Genomic DNA, 18,590 nt, shown 5'->3' on the forward strand with positions numbered 1-18,590 from the left:
GCAAATCAGGCCATTTTTTTAAGAACTCTACGTACACAAGCAGTGCCAAGTGTTTGGTACGGAGAGTTCATCAAGACCAGCAGGGTGGCAAGCATTTCTGCACCACTCTTATTGTCTGCTACTGCTTCTGCTATTTACTGTATACATCAAGGTACGCTACATGACCAACAGTATGTGGACTCCTGCTCGTCGAACATCTCATTCCAAAATCATGGGCATTAATATGGAGTTGGTCCCCGCTTTGCTGCTATAACAGCCTCCACTCTTCTGGGAAGACTTTCCACTAGATGTTGGAACATTGCTGTGGGGACTCGCTTCCATCCATCCACAAGAGCATTAGTGAGGTGGAGCACTGATGTTGGGCGATTAGGCCTGGCTCGCAGTCAGCCTTCCAATTCATCCCAAAGGTGTTCGATGGGGTTGAGGTCAGGGCTTTGTGCAGGCCAGTCAAGTTCTTCCACACCGATCTCGACAAACCATTTCTGTATGGACCTTGCTTTGTGCACGGGGGCATAGTCATGCTGAAAAAGCAAGGGCCTTTCCCAAACTGTTGCCACAAAGTTGGAAGCACAGAATTGTCTAGAATGTCATTGTATGCTGTAGTGTTAAGATTTCCCTTCACTTGAACTAAGGAGCCTAGCCTGAACCATGAAATGCTTCCTCAGATCATTATTCTTCCTCCACCAAACTTTACAGTTGGCTCTATGCATTGGGGCAGGTAGCGTTCTCCTGGCATCCACCAAACCTAATTTTGTCCGTCGGACTGCCTGAAGCGTGATTCATCACTCCAGAGAATGCTCGAGTCCAATGGCGGTGAGCTTTACACCACTCCAGCCGACGCTTGGCATTGCACATGGTGATCTTAGGCTTGTGTGCGGCTGCTTGGCCGTTGAAACCTATTTCATTAAGCTCCCGACTAACAGTTCTTGTGTTGAAGATGCTTCAAGAGGCAGTTTGGAACGCGGTAGTAAGTGTTCCAACCAAGGACAAACGATTTTTACATGCTACGTACTTCAGCACTCTGCGGCCCCATTCTGTGAGCTTATGTGGCTTACCACTTCGCCTTGTTGCTCCTAAACGTTTCCACTTCACAATAACAGCACTTACAGTTGACTGGGGCAGCTAGAGCAGGGCGAAAATGTGAAAAAATTACTTGTTGAAAAGGTGGCATCCTATGACGGTGCCATATTGAAAGTCACTGAGCTCTTCAGTAAGGTCATTGTACTGCCAATATTTTTCTATGGTGATTGCATGGCGGTGTGCTCGATTTTATGCCCCTGCCAGTAACGGTATGGCTGAAATAGCCGAATCCACCAATATGAAGGGGTGTCCACATACTTTTGTACATATAGTGTATCAGTACATTACATAGTCAATGAGATGTCATTTACTACCCATTGGGCGGTGCACAATTGACCCAGCGTCATCCGGGTTAGGGTTTGGCTGGGTTAGGCTGTCATTGTAAATAAGAATTTGTTCTTAACTGACTTGCCTAGTTAAATAAAGGTCAAAAATAAAGTTTGATTGGGTCAAAAATCAAATCAAAAGTTATTTGTCACATGCGCCAAATACAACAGGTGTAGACCTTACCGTGAAATGCTTACTTACAAGCCCTTAACCAACAACGCAGTTCAAGAAATAGAGTTGAGAAAATATTTTCAAAATAAAGTATAGTAAAAAATTAAATAAATACTAACACAATAAATAAGGTTAAATAAAAATGTTTAAAAACATTTGTAAAAATACTATGATGATAATGAATGACTTCCAATTCTACGGTATACCATAGAGCATCATCTATTTTATTTAGGTTACTCTGTATATATACACTGAGTTTACCAAACAATGAGAACTCATTCCTAAATTTGAGTTGCACCCTGCCTTTTGCCCTCAGAACAGCCTCAATTCGCTGGAGAATGGCCTCTACAATATGTTGAAGCGTTCCACAGGTATGCTGGCCCATGTTGATTCCAATGCTTCCCACAGTTGTGTCAAGTTGGCTGTATGTTCTTTGTGTGATGGACCAATATTGATACACAATAAAACTGGGAACTGTTGAGCGCACCTTGCACCTAGTACCATACTACTACCAGTTGAAAGGCACTTAAATCTTTTGTCTTGCCCATTCACCCTCTGAATGGCACATATACAGTGCATTCGGGAAGGATTTAGACCCCTTGACTTTTTCCACACTTTGCGACGCTACAGCCTTATTCTAAAATGTATTAAATGTTTGTTTTTTCTCATCAATCTCCACGCAATACCCCATAAAGACAAATCAAAAACAGTTTTTTGGAAATGTTTGCAAATTTATAAAAAGTAAAAATGTAAATAATACATTTACATAAGTATTCAGACCCTTTACTCAGTACTTTGTTGAAGCACCTTTGGCAGCGATTACAGCATCGAGTCTTCTGGGTTATGACGATACAAGCTTGGCACACCTGTTTTTGGGGAGTTTCTCCAATTCTTCTCTGCATATCCTCTCAAGCTCTGTCAGGTTGGATGGGGAGCGTCGCTGCATAGCAATTTTCAGGTCTCTCCAGAGATGCTCCCGAGTGGTGCAGCGGTCTAAGGCACTGCATCTCAGCGCTAGAGGCATCACTACAGACCCTGGTTGGATTCCAGGCTGTATCACAACTGGCAGTGATTGAGAGTCCCATAGGGTGGTGCACAATTGGCCCAGTGTCGTCCAGGTTAGGGTTTGTAGGCTGTGTGTCTTGGAAAGTTTTTTTTGCCTGGTCACAACATGTGTTGTGTTGTGCATTGAAGGGAAGAGAACGGAATAGGTGAAACGCATAACGTAAACGCGAGAAGGAATATAACGTGGCTACTGTGAACTGTGTCAAAGGGTGATCAGGGGTGTATTCATTCTGCCGATTCTGTTGAAAAACGTTTCTTAAACAGGAGCAAACGGAACAAAACCGGGATAAACATACCTGAATTTGTCCAATAGAAACTCTAATTTGCAACTGTTCGACTAATGATTACACCCATTATCAGCTAGATGCAGGCAAGAGTGTGCAAGGCAGTATTGAATGTCACTGTCGGACCATGTGTCACTGTCTGTCACATCAAATTTCTCTCTCGACCTCTGTGCACCTACTGTAAACTTTCATTCGTAGGTTAGGTTGAGTGCTTTGGATCAGGTTTTCATCAAGGATCTCTCTGTACTTTGCTCCGTTCATCTTTACCTCGATCCTGACTAGTATCCCAGTCCCTGCCGCTGAAAAACATCCCCACAGAATGATTCTGCCACTACCATGCTTCACCATATGGATGGTGCCTGGTTTCCTCCAGATGTGACACTTGGCATTCAGGCCAAAGAGTTCAATCTTGGTTTCATCAGACCAGAGAATCTTGTTTCTCATGGTCTGAGAGTCCTTAAGTTGCCTTTTGGCAAACTCCAAGCAGGCTGTCATGTGCCTTTTACTGAGGAGTTGCTTCTGTCTGGCCACTCTACCACAAAGGCCTGATTGGTGGAGTGCTGTAGAGATGGTTGTCCCTCTGGAAAGTTCACCCATCTCCACAGAGGAACTCTGGAGCTCTGTCAGATTGATCATCGGGTTCTTGGTCACCTCCCTGACTAAGGCCCTTCTCCCCCGATTGGTCAGTTTAGCCGGGAGGCCAGCTTTAGGAAGAGTCTTGATGGTTTCAAACTTCTTCCATTTAAGAGTGATGGAGGCCACTGTGTTCTTGGGGACCTTCAATGCTGCACTTTTTTTGGTACCCTTCCCCAGATCTGTGCCTCGACACAATCTTGTCTCTGAGCTCTACGGACAGTTCCTTCAACCTCATGGCTTGGTTTTTGCCCTGACATGCACTGTCAACTGTGGGACCTTATATAGACAGGTGTGAGACTTTCCAAATCATGCACAATCAATTTAATTTACCACAGGCGGATTCCAATCAAGTTGTAGAAACATCTCAAGGTTGTTCAATGGAAAAAGGATGCACATGAGCTAAATTTCGAGTCTCATAGCAAAGGGTCTGAATACTTATGTAAATAAGGTATTTCTGTTTTTTATTTTGAATAAATGTGCAAAAATGTCCAAAAACTTGTTTTCGCTTTGTCATTATGGTGTATTGTGTGTAGATTGATGAGGAAACATGTTAATTGAATCCTTTTTAGAAGAAGGCTGTAACGTAACAAAATGTGGAAAAAGTGAAGGGTCTGAATGGGGATACCTAGTCAGTCTTACAACTGAATGCATTCAACTGAAATGTGTCTTCCGCATTTAACCCAACCCCTCTGAATAAGAGATGCGCTCTATTCAATCCATGTCTCAATTGTCTCAAGTCTCAAAAAAGTCTTAACAAGTGACATCAATAAGGGATCGTAGCTTTCAACTGGATTCACCTGGTCAGTCTATGTCATGGAAAGAGCAGGTGTTCTTAATGTTTTGTGCACTCAGTGTTTAACATACTGCATGTAACACATACTTTCTTGTTAGATGCACATAAGTAACCAGCTTACATAGACATTTAAAACCAGAACACATTCCTTTACTGTATATGAAATGAAATAAATAGTATGGACCACTCTCGGTTTTTGGTTTTAGTAGAGGGATCCCCCCGTGTGCCCCCAAGCACACACACGTGTGCTTGAGTGTACGACCCCACACAAAAGCCACTAATCACTAATGCCCTGGAAGACAAAGAGCTGCATTAGTATTCCCCTGAGCACCAACCAACACACAGACTGAAAGCCACACCACAGACCCAGATTAACAAAGCCTGCTGCTGCTGCACCAAACTGGGCATCACTCGCCTTAATCTGCTGTCTGAACAGCAGCGTGCGGCCTCTCCCTTCACCCACACCATACACATTGGTTAGAACATGTAAGCATCTTTTGCAAGTTTGCGTTTGGAACAATTTAATGTGGTTCTAAGTGTGTGTCTCTGTCCACCTTCTGTGTAAACAGTATAGTTAGAGCATAATGCTAAGCCCTGTGTTGCTGACTCACTGCAGTAAAACACATTAGGGGTTGATGTATAAAACGTAACTACCACCTGTTCGCTCTATACACTGAGTTGACAGAAATAATGGGTATAGCTGTGATGTTTCCTCCAACTCACTGTGTCAGAAAAGGACACACAAGCAAATACATGAAACTCATGATCTTTAGAGGAGTATTGATTATGTCATTTGGCTTTACAAAACAAGTAGTAAGTTTAACATGGTGGTTACATTTTATGAATCAACCCCATTGCTATGTTTGTGAGAGGTAGAGAAGGGATTTGTCTTGTGTGTTGGTGAAATAGGGGTGTGATAACCATCTCTACCCTGGTTGACTGAATTAAGGAAATGTCTCTGTACGCATAAGACATTTTATATACCATTCAAAAACATATTGATTGATGGTTTATTGATACAAACGAATGAGCAACACTTATCAATCTTTATTCAACTTCAATCCATATTGTTCTTAATATAATTTGGGTTAACTGCAGGGCTTGTTGAAAAGGTACTGAGATGAGATGCACTATAGGGTGACAGTGTGACAACCATGTTGCGAGTGTGAGGAGAATGTGGTGTGTAGGAGACAGCCTTGTTAACAGAGTAGGCCTGAGGTAGGAGTTGTGGGATGCAGTGGAGGCATGACTACCTTGGTACGCTGGTATGTCAACTACAATGCAATGATTCACAGAGTGATAAAAGCAGTGCTGGAGAACACATCATGTGGAAGAGGCACCACAGCATTGTCCGGGGGATCCCAGAGCAACAGACTAACCGCATCAGGAGCAAGGAGGTAAAAGTGTGGTTGAAAAAGCGTTTGTCTAACAGCTGCATGTTCATGGTAAAGAAAGAGCCTAGGACTTTGGGGGAGGCTCCAATGCATTTTACGTGACATTGTGTACCCTGATTCTGATCCTATCCACACAAACTGTAGTTGATTAGCTATGTCAGATCATAACTGTCATTGTCAGTCGTTGCTAGGAGTGGTGGTAGGAGTCAGGCGCAGAGAGCAGAGGTAAGGAACTGTGTGTTTATTCAATAAAACACAACACGATCGACGCCAACACAACCGGCGTGAAAAATACAAAAGTGCCCAAACAACAGGTGCACAGCATGCATAAAAATAGAACGATAGTAGATCGCCAGCACATCCAAATCCAAAACACAACCTGACGCTAAATAATCCCGCACAAACCTGGGCGGGCTAACCAGACTTAAATAACCAAAAATCCAAAGAACCAAATGAGGAACAGGTGCAAACAATAAGACATACCAAACGAAAAGGAAAAAGGGATCAGCGGCGGCTAGTAGGCCGGTGACGACGACCGCCGAGCGCCGCCCAAGCAGGCAGGGGAGCCACCTTCGGTGGGATTCGTGACACTACCCCCCTCCTGACGCGTGGCTCCCGCATCGCGCCGCCACCGACCTCGAGGGCGACCCGGAGGACGAGGCGCAGGGCGATCCCCATGAAGGCGGTGGTTCTCCTTCAGTTGTGGGGGGTCCAAAATGTCCTTCCTGGGTACCCAGCACCTCTCCTCCGCGCCGTACCCCTCCCAGTCGACGAGGTACTGTAGGCCCCCCCCCCCCCCCCCGAAGTCTGGAGTCCAGAATGGCGCGTATCTTATACGCCGGGGACCCCCCAATGTCCAGCGGGGGTGGAGGAACCTCCGGCACCTCACCTTCCTGCATGGGACCAGCCACCACCGGCCTGAGGAGAGACACATGAAACGAGGGGTTAATACGGTAGTAAGATGGAAGTTGTAACCGGTAACACACCTCGTTTATCCTCCTCAGGACTTTAAACGGCCCTACACACTGCGGGCCCAGCTTCCGGCAGGGCAAGCGGAGGGGCAGGTTTCTAGCCGAGAGCCAGACTCGATCCCCTGGTGCAAACACAGGGGTCTCACTGCGGTGCTGGTCAGCGCTCTTCTTCTGCCGTCCACTCGCCTTTGTGAATGCGTCTTGGATGGCTCTCCAAGTGTCCTTCGAGCGCTGCACCCAATCCTCCACCGCAGGAGCCTTGGTCTGGCTCTGGTGCCATGGAGCCAGGACCGGCTGGTAGCCCAACACGCACTGGAACGGTGACATGTTGGTTGATGAGTGACGTAGAGAATTTTGGGCTATTTCTGCCCATGGCACGTATCTCGCCCATTCCCTGGGCCGGTCCTGGCAATACGTCCTTAGAAACCTACCCACCTCTTGGTTCACCCTCTCCACCTGCCCATTACTCTCGGGGTGGAAACCCGAGGTCAGGCTGACCGAGACCCCCAAACGTTCCATGAACACCCTCCAAACTCTTGACGTGAACTGGGGACCCCGATCAGAAACGATGTCCTCGGGCACCCCGTAGTGCCGGAAGACATGGGTAAACAGGGCCTCCGCAGTCTGCAGAGCCGTAGGGAGACCGGGCAACGGGATGAGACGACAGGACTTCGAGAACCAATCCACAACGACCAGGATAGTGGTGTTCCCCTGAGATACGGGAAGGTCAGTGAGGAAGTCCACTGACAAGTGTGACCACGGCCGCTGTGGAACGGGGAGGGGGTGTAATTTCCCTCTAGGCAGGTGTCGAGGAGCCTTGCTCTGAGCGCACACCGAGCAGGAGGAAACATAAAACCGCACGTCCTTACCCAAGGTGGGCCACCAGTACTTCCCCCTCAGATTCCGCACTGTCCTCTCGATCCCAGGGTGACCCGAAGAGGGGAGATTATGGGCCCATCGAATCAATCGATCACGGAGACCAAGCGGCACGTACTGAACACCTGCCGGACACTACGATGGTGCAGGTTCCAACCGTAATGCCCGCTCGATCTCCGCGTCCAACTCCCATACCACCGGAGCTACCAAGCACGACGCTGGAAGAATGGGAGCCGGATCGATGGCCCTCTCCTTGGTGTCATATAGGCGGGACAGTGCGTCGGCCTTCGTGTTCTGTGAACCTGGCCGATAAGAGATCGTGAACCGGAAACGGGTAAAGAACATGGCCCACCTGGCCTGACGCGGATTCAGTCTCCTAGTTGCCCGGATGTACTCGAGATTACGGTGGTCAGTCCAGATGAGGAAAGGGTGCTTAGCCCCCTCAAGCCAATGTCTCCACACCTTCAGAGCCTTGACCACAGCTAACAACTCCCTGTCCCCCACGTCATAGTTCTGCTCCGCCGGCAAGAGCTTCCTAGAAAAGAAAGCGCACGGGCGGAGTTTGAGTGGCGTGCCCGAGCGCTGTGATAGCACGGCCCCCACCCCAGTCTCGGACGCGTCCACCTCCACTATGAATGCCAACGAGGGATCCGGATGAGCCAGCACTGGAGCGACGGTAAACAGCTCCTTCAGGCGACTCAACGATCTGTTCGCCTCTGCTGACCAGCGCAAGCGCGCCGGACCCCCCTTCAGCAGTGAGGTAATGGGAGCAGCAACTTGACCAAAGCCCCAGATAAACCTCCGGTAGTAATTGGCAAACCCTAAAAACCGCTGCACCTCCTTTACCGTGGTCGGAGTCGGCCAATTACGCACGGCTTTAACGCGGTCATCCTCCATCACCACCCCCGAGGTGGAAATGCGATACCCCAGGAAGGAAACGGCTCGTTTGAAAAACTCACATTTCTCAGCCTTAACGTACAGGTCATTCTCCAGCAGTCGCCCAAGCACCTTGCGCACCAGGGAGACATGCGCGGCGCAGGTGGCGGAATAAATCAGGATGTCGTCAATATACACCACCACCCCCTGCCCGTGCAGGTCCCTGAGAATCTCATCAACAAAGGATTGAAAGACGGCTGGAGCATTCTTTAACCCATACGGCATGACGAGGTACTCATAGTGGCCCGATGTGGTACTAAATGCGGTTTTCCACTCGTCTCCTCCCCGGATACGCACCAGATTGTAAGCGCTCCTGAGGTCCAGTTTCGTGAAAAAACGCGCGCCGTGAAATGATTCCATCGCCGTAGCGATGAGAGGTAGTGGGTAACTGAACCCTACTGTGATGGAATTTAGACCTCGATAATCAATGCACGGACGCAACCCTCCATCCTTTTTCTTCACGAAAAAGAAACTCGAGGAGACGGGTGACATGGAGGGCCGAATGTACCCCTGTCTCAGAGATTCCGTGACATATGTCTCCATAGCCAACGTTTCCTCCTGTGACAATGGGTACACGTGACTCCTGGGAAGTGCAGCGTTTACCTGGAGATTTATCACGCAATCCCCTCGTCGATGAGGTGGTAATCGGGTCGCCCTCTTTTTACAGAAGGCGATAGCCAAATCGGCATATTCTGAGGGAATGCGCACAGTGGAAACCTGGTCTGGACTCTCCACCGTCGTTGCACCGATGGAAACTCCCTTACACCTGCCTGAGCACTCCTCTGACCACCCTCTGAGAGCCCCCTGTCTCCACGAAATATTGGGATTGTGATTGGCCAGCCAGGGAATCCCCAGCACCACCGGAAACGCAGGAGAATCAATGAGGAAGAGACTAATCCGTTCCCCATGATCCCCCTGCGTTACCATGTCCAGTGGCACCGTGGCCTCCCTGACCAGTCCTGACCCTAATGGTCGGCTATCTAAGGAGTGCACGGGGAAAGGTTGGTCCAACGACACCAGGGGAATCCCTAGCCTTAATGCGAGCCCACGATCCATAAAGTTTCCAGCTGAAGCGACTAGCGCCTTATGCTGGAAAGAGGGAGAAAACAAGGGGAAAGTTACTAAAACGAACATATGAGCTCTGGGTGAGGTTGGTGCTTATTCACCTGAGGTGAACGAGGAGTGCTCCGCCTGCCATCCCGATTACCAGAGGAGCTCCCCCAGCACCGGTCGGTAGTGTGTCCTCTCCGACCACACTGGGTACAAGAGGAGCCTCCTCCTCCGGTTCCCCTGGACGCGGCCCCCCCTAGCTCCATAGGGATGGGAGCTCGAGGACCTGGAGATGGAACCAACAGTGCCCTGTCTGGACGCCCGCGCGCAGCCAGCAGGTTGTCGAGACGAATGGACATGTCGATTAGCTCATCTAGTGTTAGGGTAGTGTCCCAACAGGCTAGCTCACGGCGGACATCCTCCCGGAGGCTACACCGATAGTGGTCCATCAGGGCCCTGTCGTTCCACCCTGCTCCAGCAGCCAAGGTCCGGAACTCCAGAGCAAAGTCCTGTGCGCTCCTCGTCTCCTGCCGCAGGTGGAACAGCCGTTCACCCGCCGCCCGGCCCTCTGCTGGGTGGTCGAACACGGCCCGGAAACGGCGGGTGAACTCGGGTAGTGATCCCATGCCGAGTCTGGGCCATACCACACTGCGTTGTCCCACTCCAGGGCACGTCCCGTTAAGCAGGAGACGAGGACGCTTACGCTCTCCTCTCCCGAGGGAGTCGGACGAACGGTAGCCAGGTACAACTCCAACTGTAGCAGGAACCCCTGGCACCCAGCCGCCGCTCCATCGTACTCCCTGGGGAGAGCCAGGCGTAGGGCTCCGGGTCCGGAAGTCGGTGGAGGGGTAGATGGTGGAGGGGGAATTGGTGCTGGGGATGCGGTAGGGAGGCCACTCCTCTCCCATCGGTCCATCCTCTCCATCATCTGGTCCATCGCTGAGCCGATTCGGTGGAGGATGGTGGTATGATGGAGGACCCGTTCCTCCATCGATGGGAGAGGAGGGGAGGCTGCTCCTGCTGCCTCCATAGCTGGTGCGGGATTCTGTCAGTCGTTGCTAGGAGTGGTGGTAGGAGTCAGGCGCAGAGAGCAGAGGTAAGGAACTGTGTGTTTATTCAATAAAACACAACACGATCAACGCCAACACAACCGGCGTGAAAAATGCAAAGTGCCCAAACAACAGGTGCACAGCATGCATAAAAATAGAACGATAGTAGATCGCAAGCACATCCAAATAAAAAACACAACCTGACGCTAAATAATCCCGCACAAACCTGGGCGGGCTAACCAGGCTTAAATAACCAAAAATCAAAAGAACCAAATGAGGAACAGGTGCAAACAATAAGACATACCAAACGAAAAGGAAAAAGGGATCAGCGGCGGCTAGTAGGCCGGTGACGATGACCGCCGAGCGCCGCCCGAGCAGGCAGGGGAGCCACCTTCGCTGGGATTCGTGACAGTCATTGTAGATATGGGGACGAGAGTGTCACTGATTTGCTGACAGTATTTCAGTAACTTCCCAATCGATTTTAGTCAGATACTGTACAATACATCAGACAAGGTTAGGAACCTGAGAAGGTCTGAAAACAGTGATGTTGTTATTGGGATGTCGCAAACTGAAGGACATAATGATTACAGTTCTAAATTACACTAGAAATGGTGGAAAAATATCTGTCTGTCTTGTGGTTCGGAGTGGGAAAATACAGTACATCCCAAGCACATCTACTCACTCATACACACGTCAAGTACAAACATAACACCAACACAGACAATAGATGTTATGTTGTTTGTTGGTCTACACTGTACCGAATGCTGTGTTTTTGAAGGCTTTGTAAGCTGGTTGTGTTGGGCTCCCTATGTAAACGCCTACGTGTTCAGTCGCCTTCTCTGGCCAATGTGGGTTTTTCCTCAGAGCAGCCTTGTTTCAAAGTCAACACTGCTCTACTTAGATGGAGAGACTAGGATAGGGATAGAGAGACTGTGAGGCCATTCAAGTTTCTCTGTTTTACAAAGTCCATGACTACACTTACAAACATATTTTATCAATGCGACTGAATCACATTAAACATTTACAGTCATTAAGACATCCATGTACTGTAAAACTAATAAAGTAAAACATTTAGACTTCTGAACTGCACTGAATATTCTGGACACACCTTCTTTAGCTTGGTGTCAACAAATATCCATAGTAAAGCAGTCAACAGCTTCTTTTAATCAACATTTGAATATGATGTCGCAGAAGTACACAAAAGAGCCCAGGAATAATTGACCCCCCCTTTCACCATCTTGTCTCTCCCCTTTCCTCCACTCTAACTTTGTGGCAACTGCCACCCAGTGTATTTCCATGACAACCTGGGGGTTGTAAGAACGGCATGGAAACGTCAAACAGTGGGCTCGGCAGGCTCACATCAGAGGAGACAAAGAGCCAGTGAGCTACATGTGGTGAGAGGATGAACACTTTTCCCAGAAGCACCAGCCCACAGTAGCATGCCCAGGCACCCTGGGATACTGACACCCCCAAAGTCTTTGTCTTGTTCAACAATAAGATTCTATATGATGAAGCTGAATGGTATTACATAACTGTACATAACTGTAATACGTAACGCTATCTGGAGTTGCAACAAAGTGTCAAATGACTTACAAAAACGTAAAGATAATGTACAGTTAATGTACAGTTAATGTAAAGATAATGTACAGTTAATGTAAAGATAATGTAAAGATAAACAAATATTTGTTGGAAAAGGACCCATAAGTAATCTGTTGTTTTACGAAGCATGTGACAAATACAATTTGATTTGATTTGAATGTAAAATGGGCAACAATGTGTTGAGAGTTGAGGGGATACCTGCACAGTTTTGCTGTGCCGCTCCATTACAGAGTGATTTTTACTACAATGTGCTGCTGACTGATATCTTCCAAAGAGATGATAGAAGTGGTAAATCCATGGTAAAGGTGTCTTATTTTTTTAAACCCATAAACATGTGTGTGAGGTGTATACTTTTGTTTTAAAGTAGATTTGTTTAAGACTACCAATTAACACTCTGTGTGACCCTGATTTAGTACCCTGCAGTAATTAACCATCCAGAGTCCAGTGAATTGTCTACAAAGCAAAAGCAACTTTTATTTGTTGTTATTTAACTAGGCAAGTCAGTTAAGAACAAATTCTTATTTTACAATGACAGCCTACCCTGGCCAAACCCTCCCCTAAACCAATTGTGGGCCGCCTTATGGGACTCCCGATCATGGCCGGTTGTGTTACAGCCGGGATCGAATCAGGGCTTTGTAGTGATGCCTCTAGCAATGAGATGCGGTGCCTTAGACCACTGCGCCACTCGGGAGCCCATATGGCAAATTCTAACAACGACATTGTGAGTCCTCTGACAGACAAGACTAACCTGTATTCAGATTAAGAGATGATTCAAAGGTTAAAAAATAACCAAAAGACAAGAATACATTCAGATGAGATTTATGGAATTATTAAAGGGTACATGTCTGTAAATCTGCGGTTCAGAAAATGGTGGAATTTCACCTCGTTAACAAACATTCCTGCCTGGCCGGCCATTCGGGGGCATGTTTGTCCGGCCTAATCTGGCCAGAGCAGATAGTCTTGATGACCGCCCCTTTAACCATCAATCAGAACCTCTGCTGGGGAAAGGGTCAGTGTGGGAGAGGGGTTCACACCGTCGCTATGGAGACCGCCTTTAAAAGCAGCGCCATAAATGTTGTAGGGGCATTAGGTTGAGACAAAAACAGAAGGGGGGGAGACAGAGATGGTCAGATGGAGTCACTTGGTGCAGGCTAACATTAGCTATTAGCTTTATCTCAGAGCACTCAGCCACAGCCGTGTCTGACCTTACTTACCTCTTATACATATCCTAAAACCGCTGCTCATTTCAGACCTCTTTTTGACTTAAAAAGCATCAATGCATACTGTAAACTGTGCTGGACTCTACTGTGGACTCACTCAGTCAGTCGTAGAGCTCCCCACATCTGTCGATAGAGACTACCGTACATTCTAAACTTAAATCACAAATGTTAAAGTTTAAAACTGAACTCAAACTTTGGTCCTTGGCCACTTCCTGAATTCATAGAAATGCTTCTTTCGCATTTTGTATGAAGGAAAACCAAAAGTGGTGAGCTTGAAGTGGTGAGCTTGTTCAACTGGCGGTTGTAGTCCTCAGCAACTAATCAGGGAGCGTTAAGACATTATGTTCAGCCACTTCCTCCCTATGCCACTTCAATACAAACCTATTATGGGATGGTTTAATAGGATTTTGAGGTAGAATAGCTAAGAAACAGATACACAATAGAGATGTGTGATGAATGGTCTGAGAACAATAATTGAAATTGTGTAATCTGTTAATCTCTGACATTTCTCTCTCTCTCTCTCTCTCTCTCGCTCTCGCTCTCTCTCTGAATGTGAACTATTATGTCTTTCAGTCCACATCTATCATACCCTTCGTGCGCTCTGCCACTCCAAATGAAAGGCTTTCCATTGGAAATTGTATTCTTGAAGAACGTATAAAAAAAGAACAAATTCTTATAATAAAGAGGTGACTCTCATTGTGAGGATTCCTGGAGGATAATATGTTGAGCTGCAGTTAGAAAGGAGAGGCATGTGGATGTTATGTGTGAAGGTCTGTCCACTGACCCCACTTTTCAGGCACCCCAAGAACCCCACTTGAGTAAAACACATGATACTTCGTATTTTGAATGAGTTAGTCAAGTGCAGATTTCCCCATCAAATTGTGGGGATCTCTACAGCTGATTAATGGAATGGCTTCGTGGCGCTTTAATAAAATATTGTATGCACATGATAATGTATATAAAAATGATCAAATGTGTCACTCTCTAACTGCACCCTCAATTTTGAACTATTATTCCTGGTTATCAGGTACAGTAAATCTCTATTGTCAAGTAAGAAAAATGACACTGAACTGAGTTTGTCACTGCAGGCTTGGTGGATGTAAAAAACATAATGAGATATAAAATGTGATAAGGATATCACTAAACTCTGAGCTATGCACTGGACAGTCACAGAGCATGACAGCTATTCCTATTGACACACTGACACCAAGTGGCAGGATGTTGTATATATACCGTGTAAGTGGCCACAAGACCAGCACCTGCCACCTACAGTATACACTACACATGATCAATTCTGACTGAGAAATCGAAGAGCGCTGATTTGATTGAAATTTATGAAAGAAATTCCCACACCTTAAGAAATGTACGATTAACTGCAGACAATATTATACTACCTCAGAGCCACCAATTCCCAGCTGAAATTATGCACATGTCCACTAGGTGCTGCTGTTGTATAAGGACTCAATGCTCAGTGGCACTGGCTTGTGAGTCAATAATGAGATATTATTGTAGACTTCTCAGGAGATCACAGGAGAGACAGGTTTCCCTGTTCAGGTTTACCTCCTCTGACTGTGTCACATGCAGTCACAGACTACTGCAGATATGAATGAGATGGGGAGGAAACAATTACCTTTAGCCAACACTGTGAAACAGCTGTGCAATTACTGAGAACAGAGGTTTGCACTTAGCCCGCTCATTGCCCCAGCGACGTGGCTCACCTCGTGCTGCAACCCACAGCACAGCAGCCATCACAAAAGCTAATTAAGGCCTCATCACACCTGGAGAGTAACATGCTGATTTCCATAAAATACATGTCAGAATGGGAGATTTCAATTCTGCACACCGTGACAAGTTTTATAATGCCAAACATCTACCCCTCATTACTATATTCATTACAGACGAAATCCTAGAACCTTAATAGTCCAGGTAATCTATAGAATGTGTGATGTCGGTAGGAATGGTACTGAATGGTACTGAATATCTCAGTGGCATGTTCAGGTACTGTATAGTAGGTCTGTTATTACATATCAGCTGATGAGTATATCCCCACCCTCTGTCACTCTGTGTGTAACGTTATGCTATGTATAAAGCAGAGGAAGTGATTGGCTGTGGTTGACAGGCTGTGTGGTGGAACTGTGTCAGACAGTGGCACTGGCTATGTTGTGGCTGTGTCTGACAGGGCAGAGGGGCGTAAGCTGCTTGGCAGCTCAGTGTGCTGTGACAGATCCACGACTCCCCATAGACCTGCTGGAGGTTTCAGTATATACTGTACTATAAGCCCTGTGTGTGTGAATATACTGTACATTGAACATGGTTCATGGTCCTAAGGACTCAGTAGGTTAGAGTACGGCGCTGGCAAGTGGCAACACCGAGGCAATGGGTTTGATTCCCATATGGGCTACACTTTAAATGAGTCACTGTTAATTGGAAGTTGTTTTGGATGAAAGCGTCTGCTAAATGATCGCATTTCTTAAGAGTTTCAGAAGCACGGTGTTCCAGTCATCGTAGAAACACTAAAGGGGAAAGAAGGAAGGAGAGAGAGAAGATGGACAGAGAGCAGCTTCATGAACCTGATGACCTTCACTGTATCTGAGCTCCTCTCAGACTGCAGGTCCTGGCAGGGATCACCCCAGAGTATGGAGTGGGCTCACATCTTGTCACGTCCTGACCAGCAGATGGAGCTAGTGTTTTAGTTTTGGTCAGGACGTGGCATGTTTGTGTTTGTTAAATGTTGGGTTGATGATTGGGACTTCCAATTGAAGGCAGGTGTGTATAGTTGCCTTTGATTGGAAGTCCTATATAGGTGTGTGTGTTTGTCTTTGGGGTTGTGGGGAATTGTTCTGTGTTGAGCCTATGCTTTGCCAGACTGTTGGTTGTTCGTTCATTCTTGTGGTTTGTTATTTTGGCATTCATTTTGAAAATAAATAAACATCAAGATGAGCCTGCACATACCTGCTGCGTTTTGGTCCTCTTCTCTCCAGTACGACATTTTCAAGGATGAGTACGACTTATTTTATGACAGAATCACCCACCATTCCAGGACCAAGCAGCAGAGGAAGGAGCAGAGGAATGTCGAATTGGACAAACGAGAGAAATGGACTTGGGAGGAGATCTTGGAGGGAAAAGGCTCCTACACTTGGGAGGAGATCCAAGCCGGTAAAGATCGCCTTCCATGGGGACAGGTGGTAAGCGAGAGATGGGAAAGGAGTAAGGCTGGCATGGACCGGGAACGTTTCCGAGGGACAAGACTGGCGTTGAAGCACGAGAGGCACCCCAAATAATTTTTTTGGGGGGGGCACACGGGTAGTTTGGCTAGGCATAGGAAGAGCCGGAAGCCAGCTACCCGTGGTTATATGGAGGAGCGTATGAGGTGGAGAGCGCCATGTGTCGCTGAGGAGCGCACTATCTCACCCATACGCACGCACAGTCCGGTGCGCGTTATTCCAGCCCCTCGCAGGTGCCGTGCTAGAGCGGGCATCCAGCCTGGTAGGAGGATGCCTGCGCAGCGCATCTGGTCGCCGGTACGCCTCCGAGGACCAGGCTACCCAACTCCCGCTCTACGCACGGCTACCATCAGGCCCCTGCACAGCCCAGTCTGCCCTGTACGAGCACCCCGCTCGTACAGGGCTACTAGTTCCATCCAGCCAAGACGGGTTGTGCAGGAGGTAAGATCAAGACCGACTGTGCGCCTCCATAGCCCTGGGTTTCCAGCTCCTGTCTCTCGTGCGAACCCGGAAGTGCGTCAACCCAGTCCGACTCGTCCTGTTCCCGCTCCCCGCACTAGCCTGGAGGTGCGTGTTAATAATCTGGTAAGCCCAGTACCAGCACCACGCACCAGGCTACAAGTGCGTAAACCCAGCCTCACCAGTCAACAGTCATCAGAGCTGCCCGCCAGTCAACAGTCATCATCGGAGCTGCCCGCCAGTCAACAGTCGTCATCAGAGCTGCCCGCCAGTCAACAGTTGTCATCAGAGCTGCCCGCCAGTCAACAGTCGTCGTCAGAGCTGCCCGCCAGTCAACAGTCGTCATCAGAGCTGCCCGCCAGTCAACAGTCGTCATCAGAGCTGCCCGCCAGTCAACAGTCGTCATCAGAGCTGCCCGCCAGTCAACAGTCGTCGTCAGAGCTGCCCGCCAGTCAACAGTCGTCATCAGAGCTGCCCGCCAGTCAACAGTCGTCGTCAGAGCTGCCCGCCAGTCAACAGTCGTCGTCAGAGCTGCCCGCCAGTCAACAGTCGTCAGAGCTGCCCGCCAGTCAACAGTCGTCAGAGCTGCCCGCCAGTCAACAGTCGCCAGAGAGGTCAGACTGCGCTGAACTGCCGGAGTGGCCAGACTGCGCTGAACTGCCGGAGTGGCCAGACTGCGCTGAACTGCCGGAGTGGCCAGACTGCGCTGAACTGCCGGAGTGGCCAGACTGCGCTGAACTGCCGGAGTGGCCAGACTGCCCTGACCTGCCGGAGTGGCCAGACTGCCCTGACCTGCCGGAGTGGCCAGACTGCCCTGACCTGCGGGAGTGGCCAGACTGCCCTGACCTGCCGGAGTGGCCAGACTGCCCTGACCTGCCGGAGTGGCCAGACTGCCCTGACCTGCCGGAGTGGCCAGACTGCCCCGACTGTCCCGAGTTGCCAGACTGCCCCGACTGTCCCGAGTTGCCAGACTGCCCCGACTGTCCCGAGTTGCCAGACTGCCCCGACTGTCCCGAGTTGCCAGACTGCCCCGATTGTCCCGAGTTGCCAGACTGTCCCGAGTTGCCAGACTGCCCCGACAGCCTGGAACGGCCTGCACCTGAGCCACCTCCAGGATAGGTGGGTTGGGGAGGGAGGGTGTAGCACAGTGCCGTCGTTGACGGCAGCCACCCTCCCTTCCCTCCCTTATGGTTTAGGGGTTATTGTTTGTTGGGGTATTGGGGATTTTCTTGTTTTTCTTTTTTAGGTGCATTCCGGGGTCTGCACCTTGAGGGGGGGGGGGGGTACTGTCACGTCCTGACCAGCAGATGGAGCTAGTGTTTTAGTTTTGGTCAGGACGTGGCATGTTTGTGTTTGTTAAATGTTGGGTTGATGATTGGGACTTCCAATTGAAGGCAGGTGTGTATAGTTGCCTTTGATTGGAAGTCCTATATAGGTGTGTGTGTTTGTCTTTGGG

Source organism: Salmo salar, chromosome 24, assembly GCF_965601325.2.
Source record: "Salmo salar chromosome 24, fSalSal1, whole genome shotgun sequence".
Taxonomy (NCBI): domain Eukaryota; kingdom Metazoa; phylum Chordata; class Actinopteri; order Salmoniformes; family Salmonidae; genus Salmo; species Salmo salar.